Here is a 9151-nt window from a genome sequence, read left to right on the forward strand (position 1 = left end):
GCGGCGCCACTGCGCATGCCCGGCGGGTGGGGGCGGGGGAAGCGGGCTCGCGCGTGCGCRCCTCGCGCCGCCGGGAGCGGCCGTTGGCCGGAGCCCGTTATTGCAGCCCCGAGTCTGTAATTTAGAGCGYGCAGCGCGGGCTGCAAGCGCAGACCCCTGGGAACCCCTGCTGAAACCTCGATAGCCTTAAACATATTACCCCCGCATGAGCTGTGTGCACCTCGTCGTGAAATAGGAGGTTTCTTGGGTGCCCCCGTGGGCGCACAGGATGTGGTCAGTGACACGCTGACATCCTGCCAAGGCACAACTGCCACGGGGGGAAGAAATGTGAACCGCAAAGTATAATGTGCAATATACCCCCTTGTATAACGGAGAGCCCTAACGACAATCCAGTCGCTATTCAGAGTCCATACAGACAACATATAGCAAGGGCAGCTTGTTGGGCCCACGGGTGTCAGCGTGAGTCCCACGTCAGGCTCATTGGGGACACTAAGGTCCACTCGCCACCATGGCACACACACATGTGCTGATTAACTAGAGACTTGTTGCCCWGTCCCAACCTCTGTTTCTTGGCTCTGTTCTCAACAGCAAAGTCACCTATCGTGCTGGAATCCAAATCTTTTGTGCTTTTTCTTCCCCCTTCTGCATAAAAGTGCTTATTAGAATTTATTACATAGTCTGTTTTCTGCGTATTTTGAAGAGTAGGGGRAAGGCAGAGAGTGTTTCATTCCCTCGTCCCTTCCTCTTTTTAGGTTTTCTAGGAGCTGCATAGAGTTTCTCAACTATAATTTTTGTTCTCAAAAAAAGATACAGCAACAAGAATTCTGGTATTTCTACTGCAGTCAATGGAAGCAGCTGAATACACAGCACCCGTGAGTAAAAGCAGGTCGCTTAGATGCCTAAATATAGACTTGAAGTCAGTTTTTCAGAATAGATCAGTAACCATTTTATTCCTTATGTTATGCTTAAAACATAACATGTGAGCATCTTAAAATGGTGCACACATCAACACGGCTAGCATCTGTCACATGTTTGTCTTTCATCTTTTTTTTTTTTYCTAGAGGAAATCTATATAGTGAAGCATTTGGGCTTATAAATACATGATATACAATAAGCATTTTGGTAGATTTGTTATAGAGAAGGCAAAGCTGAAAAAGGATCTCTTTTTCAGAGGGCTTTCTTGTCTCCTTGGCCTAGATTGTAAAGAGCTCCTACTGCAATCATGAAGCCCTAGCAGGGAAGGTTCTCATTTACTGGAGGAGCAGATGTTGCCCATGACTTGTACTGTAGAGTTAAAATAAATCAATGGCCTGGGCTGTCTTCAACACAAGGTCTGAGGCACAGATCATCTTCTGCAATTTTAGGTACCGGATACTCAAGTTAGAAGCCTGATCAATCTGGTCTTCTTTTAAAGTCGGTGGGGAAATCAGAATGTGGCCCCAATTTGAGGAGTGCTATAGCCTGGGTTTCCCTGGCTTTCTAGTCCTAGACCAACAGGAGCTCTTCGCTTTTTCTCTCAACTCTAACCCACACCAAAGCAGAACCCTCAGGCTGAGCCTTGCCCAARTGCACACGCTCAGTACCCACACCAGAATGATCTTGTCACCAACTACTCTCTGCAGCCTACCTGCCATTTCTCTTTGGCAGCCCATTTCAACTCCTCCAAGAGGAACTTTGGGCTCTCTCTATCTCCCTATTAATCTCAATAATCTATCTTGAACTTTAGATTAGGCCTCCCAGGCAGTGGCAAAGACAAAAAGATCTTCCAGACAGATTTTTTTACAGGCTATATTTCCCTTTGTCAACAACTCTTTTCCAGCTCTGGGCTGCTTCTTTCTCTCAACTGTAACCATAATCACAGGCTGAGCCTTGCACAAGACCCTGCAACCACGGGAAAAAGTTCTTGCAGCCAAGTCCTCTTTACCTCCCACCATTTCCCTCTGGGATCCCCCTTTCCAGACTCACCCCAGCTGGAGCTCTTGGCACTCTATTTTTGTCAACCCCAAAACTAACCCTAAAAATAAATCAGACTGTAGGCTGAGTCTCAGGAAAGGTCATCTATTGAAAGGTTTTTGTTCTCTTTTCAGCCTTCCCTTTGGCAACCCCCTTCCAGTCTCACTGTAGCAGAGGGTCTAGGCTCTATCTTTCTCTTAACCCTAATCCCAGTGGAACCGTAAGCATATGCTGAGCCTTCTAGTGCTGACACCAAGAGGTTCTCTCTGTAGCCACATCATCTTGGCAGCCTCCTCTTGCCTTTGGCAGCCTCTTTGTCAATCCACTTGAACTGCAACTTCTCCTTATAGCCATTTCTTCTCATCAGCTCTTCTGTGTCTGCCCCTTTTCACTCACACCGCAGCTCCAGACTCTCTTTCGGCTCTAACAAGAAAGCCCTAACCACACACCGAGGCTTAGCCAGGGCCCCAGATCAGTGACCAGAGCCAAAAGGTCTCCCCCATCGTTCGCCTGGCATCCTGCCTTCTCCTTTATCATCTCCTTTCCTGATGCCTTCCAAGTGGAGTTCCACGTGCTCACTCAGTCCTCACCATGTGGGGAACCATATATAGACCAGGCTGCCCTCAGCCAGCGTCCAGCCTAAGGGGTTCTCCTGACAGGCTGTCCTCTCTTGGAGACCATAGCTGCTCCTCTTCATTTCTCTAKTGCTTATGAACATTTGTTTGTGCATACAGGACGTGTTTATTCATAAAGCCTGCCATAAATCAAGGATTCCAGTCTGGCTGGCATTTTTTTGTTTCTTTTGTTTTTTTTTTTTAGCCTGACACAGTATATGTTGCAGATCCAAGTTCATGCTACATGGGCATTTATGGTTTTGGAAAATCAAAAACATTCTTGGAGCTGAAACCAAACCTGAAATGCTGCTGCTTCTAGTAACACCTTCAGGGAGAGCTTTCTCGGCTGCTCTCTCTCTGCAGTGCATTCGCATTTTATCACCAGTGAACTGAGCTGCTCTTTTTGCAAGCACAGAGTGTGCTCAGCGTCCAGTGAAAGAGTCTGCCATTCTTAGTAGCCTTGAGTAGTATTTAGTGGCTTCCGTGAAGAGAAAGGAAGATCCTCTTGGCTTGTAACAAGTCTCAGAATAGGTTTGGGGGAAACTTTTTGTTGCTGTTGTCTGTCTCTAGTATTGGAATTTCTGCTGCTTCCCACATCTAGTGGGAGATACTCCCAGCAAGGAGCTGATGGGCAAGAGAGAGGGAAGGATGATCTAACAAGACAGCGCTAATGATTCCAACTATTGTCTCCCCTCAACAATAGTTACAATAAATTAGAACAAGGCTGGAAGCTCTCATCTTGCCTTTCAAGAAAGGAGACCATTTAAGCTTGACTAGTAAACTTGCTTTTAAAAGCTTTCTGCTCTTATTGACGTTTGCTATACAGTTTTGTTCAGCATTATTCAGTGTAACACTTTGTTATATGATATRCTTTTCCCACTACATCTGTTARTTACTTTGTTTTTGTTTCTCTGGTCATGAAGAACAACTGAACTGGAGTGTTAGGGTCTCCATTTCTAAAGAAAGGGACAGGACAGTTCGCAAGCAGGGYTTAGCCTCGCTTCTGGAAGGTAACGTTTCCCTTGACAATTATTTTCTGCAGCTGCAAAGAACAGAAGGCCTACAGAGTTTCCCTGGGCCAACTGCCATAGAAACTAATTTCAGCTAAGGCAGACTCATAAATTGTTCCATTACTCTATAAATTGGTCTGGGCACATGTCACTTCAAGCCAAGCTGGGCTACTTTAAATCTAGCCTGTAGTTTCTTCTTTCTCTTTTTTTTTTTTTTAAGAGCACATCTTAAAGACATGATAAAAATGAGTCATATCCAGAGTTAATTTTCTATTTCTATGAGACCATRAAACTTAAAAGGACAACAAATTATTGACTTTTAAAAAGACATGTAAGACCATATTTTGGAGACAAAGCATTCCCTTCATTTATAAAGCAGAAAAGGAGGAATCGAAGAAGAATATCTCCAAGTACTTAAAAACGCAGGCGTAATTGCTCTGTATTCAGGAGGACAAATACAGCCTGTGTGTGGAAAGGATTGCTGCTACATCTGTTTACAGGCAAAAAGCATTGCCTGCCAGCTTTCAGACATGCCATTGAGAGGTACAGGATTCACAATATTTTAATATAATTGCAGAGGATTTCAGACAACCTCTAAAGCATAATTTAAACAACAAAATTTAAATTGGTAAAATTTACAAAGTTAAGCTGCAAAAAGTCAATCTGATAACTTTCTAGGCAGAAATAATTCTGACATTTCATTTGAAACATTACCCATCTCCTTCTGTGCCTCAACAAGAAATACAACCCATAGTTGAAGACCTGCAAAAAAACTCATCAGCCTCACTTGGAGATTAGTTTTACAATTTAGATTTTTTTTTTGAATGAAAAAAAAAAACCCAAAACACAATCCAATCTAGGTTTGGGGTGGTTCCTTTAATGAGAATCCTAAATGCAGTGGAAGCCAGGAAAGCTCCTTCTCACCTTGTTCAGCTCTCCATAAACCAGCCCCCTGAAGGACTCCCTGTGATCAGTGTCTAGCAGTAGCAAGGTCCATTTTAGTTCAAATGGAGCAAATTTCCCCCAGCCAGGGAAGCACTAAAGCACCGCTATCCCACTCCCTCTGGGGCCCTCTGCTTCCCTTTTATGACTTCCCCACTTAGGCAGCCCAGCTGTTAGTTCCACCTCCCAGCAGTTTAACAAGCCACAACTGCCAGCTTTTGCAGCTTATATAGTCTTTAAGGGCTAACCTCTTCCTTTAGCTCTAGTGAAGACTTTTAACCCTTTCTAGGTCTGTAACTCATAGCTCAAACTTGTGAGTTGCTCATATGCAGCTTCCTAGAGYGACTGAGACTTTCTACAGTCTTTCCATGGGTGTAAGTTGTTGATTTATCAGATCAAACCATCTCTGAACTTGCAGACCTGGTCCTGTGTATCTTTTCTCTAGCCCAAAGTTAGGGGAGGGCAGGGAAGAGCATTCCCAGCTCTTCACAGGATATTTTGGAAAGTCTATTTATCTAGTCTTTGCTCATAGAAGAAGAAACTAGACCTTAAGCAATACTGAAGAGATCTAAAGTAACATGTTACACCTTGATAGTGAACTCTGTTATCAAGACTATCAAATACTTGTCATTTCAAAGAGGACGTTCTGCTTATCCATCTGCCTTAGTTCTCAGTGTCAAAGGTATTTTGACCAACATCAGATAGTAAATGTCCCTTTGTAAACTGAAGTACTTTTGTGCTTGTATCAAAGCTGATATTTTTCATATTGAAAATATATTGTTTCCTGAATATGAATTTATTAATCTTTATAACATAAAAAGATGTATTTGATAATAGCTAATATGGTGTAATAAGAAATAACAGAAGTAGTAGAAATAAAACATAGCATTTACTTTAATTGTATATCTTTTAATCTGATGGAGAGCTTGTCTTATCTGATAAAAATATTTAAAGTTCATTTGATTATTTGTGAAATATCAGAGTACTTTTGCTTCCTGCTTCATCTGTTGAGCAGCCTTTTCAAGTTCTAGCTCAGCACTGCAGCTTCCTGAGCTCTTGCCATGTTAGAGTTTCTTGCTTGCTGTGGTTAAGCACAGGAACTACCATGGCTGAAGAACTGTGAAAGAGCTACCGTAGTTCCCACATGTTCTAATTTAGGCTGTTGCCACTGTTACTAGGGGCTTTGTTTTAAGAGAAGGTCATGCCTTTGTTCTCGTTTAATTTTGTTAAATGTCTTTCTTCAATTTTTCTTCTGGAGACATTGACGAATTTCTCTAATGTCAGTTAAGTTTGCCCTAGAAAAGGTTCGTGGAAGTCATGAGAGAAGGAAATACTGAATTTTCAATGCTCAATTTACAAAAGTATCCTTTAATATTGAGTGATTCTCTTTCGAACAGAAAAGAGTGGGTATCTAGACGTTAAGCAGTGGCAACTATCAGAATTTTGAAGTTTGGTGGCACAGTATTTCTGAAATTAAGGTCTCACATATTTCTATATGGCATCTAAAAGCAGTTTGTTTCTTTTTTTTTTAATCTGGCCCTTTATATGTTAAAGACCTCATATGGTCAACATTTCACCATATAGTGAAATCCCTTTTCATAGGACTGTAGAAATAGGAATGATGTGGCAGTTGCTCACCACTCTTAGAAGAAAAAAAATGATTTCCATTTTTCCAACTTCCTTCAAGCTTTATATATTCTCAAATAAGCAATGTGGAAAGACAAGTGTTCTTTGTATTCTTTCAGTTTCTTTTTTCCTTAATAATTAATTACCGTGAATTGTAAACAGACTAACATGTTTTAGTTATAACCAGTGTTTCATAAAATCACTAAAAAAAATTACTTGGAAGGGACTTTTGAGGCAATCTAGTCCAACCCCTCACTCAAAGGAGATCCAAATAGGTAGGTCCTTATTCTTTAGACCTTGCTCAATCAAGTTCTGAAATCTTGAAAGATTCATCAACTATTCCAAAGTTTGACAACTCCCATGGGGAAAACACTTTTCAATATTTCTCATGTTCCAACTTGTGTCTGCTGCTGCTTGCCCTAACACTGGGCACCTCTGAGAGGAAGCTGGTTCAGYCTTCTCTATGTCTTCCTATTAGGCAGTTGGTGCCATCGGTAAGATCTCTCCTTAGCCTGTTGAGAATGCAGGTGTCTCAGTTCCCCCACAGTTCATCTGTGGAGGAACCATCCTGGTGGCCGTCCGTCGGACTCACTCTGTTAGGTCGATGCTTTTCTTGTAGTGGGGAGCTCAAATCTGTACCCAGCACTGCAGACACAGCATCACACATGCTGAACTGGGGAGAACAAATGCTTTCCTCAACCAGTTGGCTGTGCTTTTGCCGATACAGCCCACTTATTCTGTCCTAGATGTGAGATCCTCCATCCCATTTGCTTTCRGTGAACTTCACGAGACTCCTGTCAGACCAGTCCTGTAGCCTGTCCAGATCCCTCCAAGCAGCAGCCCTGTCCTCCCRCATACCAGCTGCTCCCTCCGACGTCCTTTTGTTTGGAGTGTGCTCCGTGCCATCGCCCAACCCATTAACAAAGGCACAAAGCGGTGTCAGACCCGCTCGCAGGCCTGAGCGCTGCCGCTTGTACCCGTGCTTGCCAGCTCCGCTTCGGCCTGCTGATTACAGCCCCTGGAGCCCAGTGCTCCAGCCAAGGTTTTATCCATGTTATCGTCCACTTGCACAGCCCATACTCCACTGAGTGGGCACTAAGGCTAGAACGGAGGACAGTATCAAAGGCTTCCTAGAGCCAAGGTGGCCTCTAGGCCAGACATTCACTGGCCTCCCTCAACCACTGAGCAAGGTGCCTCAGAACAGCTTTTTTTCTTCACATAAAGCAATCAGGTTGGTCAGGCATAATTTGCCCTTGATGAATCTGTGCTGTTTTTTCCCAACCAGCTTCGTTTCTCTCCTGCTCATGGAAGTGGCTGGCAGGAGAATTTGGTTCGTAACCTTCCCAGGGGCTGCACTTCCACTCACTAGCCTCCAGATTCGCTTTCTTGTCCTTCTGGAAGAAAGATGTGCAAGTTGCTTGCTTTCTTCTTTATGGCTCATCTGTAATGTGTATGAATCAATATAGTCAATCAGTATAAAACCGGCAATGTGACCTTAATATATCACTAGAGAATCTAGTGATATAGCAGGTCTAGAATCTAGCAGGYCTCTTATTTTAAAGAAATCTTATATTTTAATGTAAAAACTTGCAATATTTGGGCTTCAGTAAATCATGATATAATTCTGCTAGATGGAATTTACCCTGATTGAAACCATTCTTGCCTCAGATTCTTTTAATTTGCACAACAGATACACATTTTTTGAGAAATAGTCTTCCAATGAGATAATGGATATTTGGCAAAGTCATTTACTATTTCAGTTATTAAAAATCTTTCCTGATGTCAGTAGACATTAAGAATATATTGTACATACAATAAATGCAAATAAACAACTTGCTAAACCCCAGAATAAGAAAGCAGGAAATGAGTCAGTATGAAGAAAAATGCGTTCACCTTAATTGCTTTCTAAGTATATGTAAAACTTAAGGACTTTACAGAAAATGAAACTCACTCCTCATGAGAGCAGTAAAAGCAGAAATACTGTAATAGCTAATTAGACTCAAGGCTGAAAGAGATTCTAGTGACATAAAAGCCTTTTGGTATATGATAATGTGATGTAAASCTGGAACTGGGCTTATTGCTGATAAGACAGGGCTGTGGAAAGCTGCCAGACCAGTGTATTTTATGCGAGGCAGTGGTAATGGGTGGGTTGAGTTTACTAAAACTGTTCCCTCATGCAAACATTTGTTTGAAAATACATKGGTATCAGGCCCAGTCTACACAATCTTTGTTTGTTAATGGTAGCAATAATGSTATTAGAAAGGTAATTTCTAACCTAAGTAGATATGGAATTGCAAGGGAGACTGTACTAAACAATTTTACCATTTATGGTTTTTCTTATCAGCAACAGCTACACCACTGACACAGCTATGGCACAGCTATGGCATCCTTTCCCCTAAGAGTGTTGTGTTTTTCCTATTTGAGTGTTAAAAAGAAGATTAAACAAAATAACCATGGCCCTTCCAGAGCTGAGGAGTCACCTCCTGGCCTGAGCTGCTTTCCRTGGTAAGGGTTAGGAGAGAGGTAGCATTTCCTAGTGATAGTTGGGACAGCAAGATCCTACTAAGCCTGTACGTGTCCTTTGGTGTCAGTAACCCAGTATGAAATGAAGTAGTAGGGATTATTAGTGTTTTAAAGGAATGTGGCSAGCAGGCACGCAAAGCTTTGATCATACTATAGTGTCACGGAAAACTTCCTAGCAGCCTTCAGCAACACATCCCTAGCTCCTGTTGTCGGAACGAACAGGCTGTAGGTTCTCTCAGTTTCACTAGGGAAGCATGAAACCTTTTAGGAATTCAGCTTTGGAGAATTCCAGGAATTACATAATGAAAGAAGTTCTAGTTGAGGCAAGAGCCTGATCAGTTTGCTTCAAATTGATTGTGTTATATCACCACAAAAAATCATTGCTAATGTGGTGAAGGACTAGTGAGGAGAACTACGTCGAGGACTGGGGCAGCACCATTTGGATAAGTGACACATCTAAGTAGTGATTTAGATAATAGGTGT

The sequence above is a fragment of the Nothoprocta perdicaria genome, unplaced genomic scaffold (genome assembly GCF_003342845.1).
Source record: "Nothoprocta perdicaria isolate Ctin4 unplaced genomic scaffold, notPer1 scaffold_23, whole genome shotgun sequence".
NCBI lineage: Eukaryota > Metazoa > Chordata > Aves > Tinamiformes > Tinamidae > Nothoprocta > Nothoprocta perdicaria.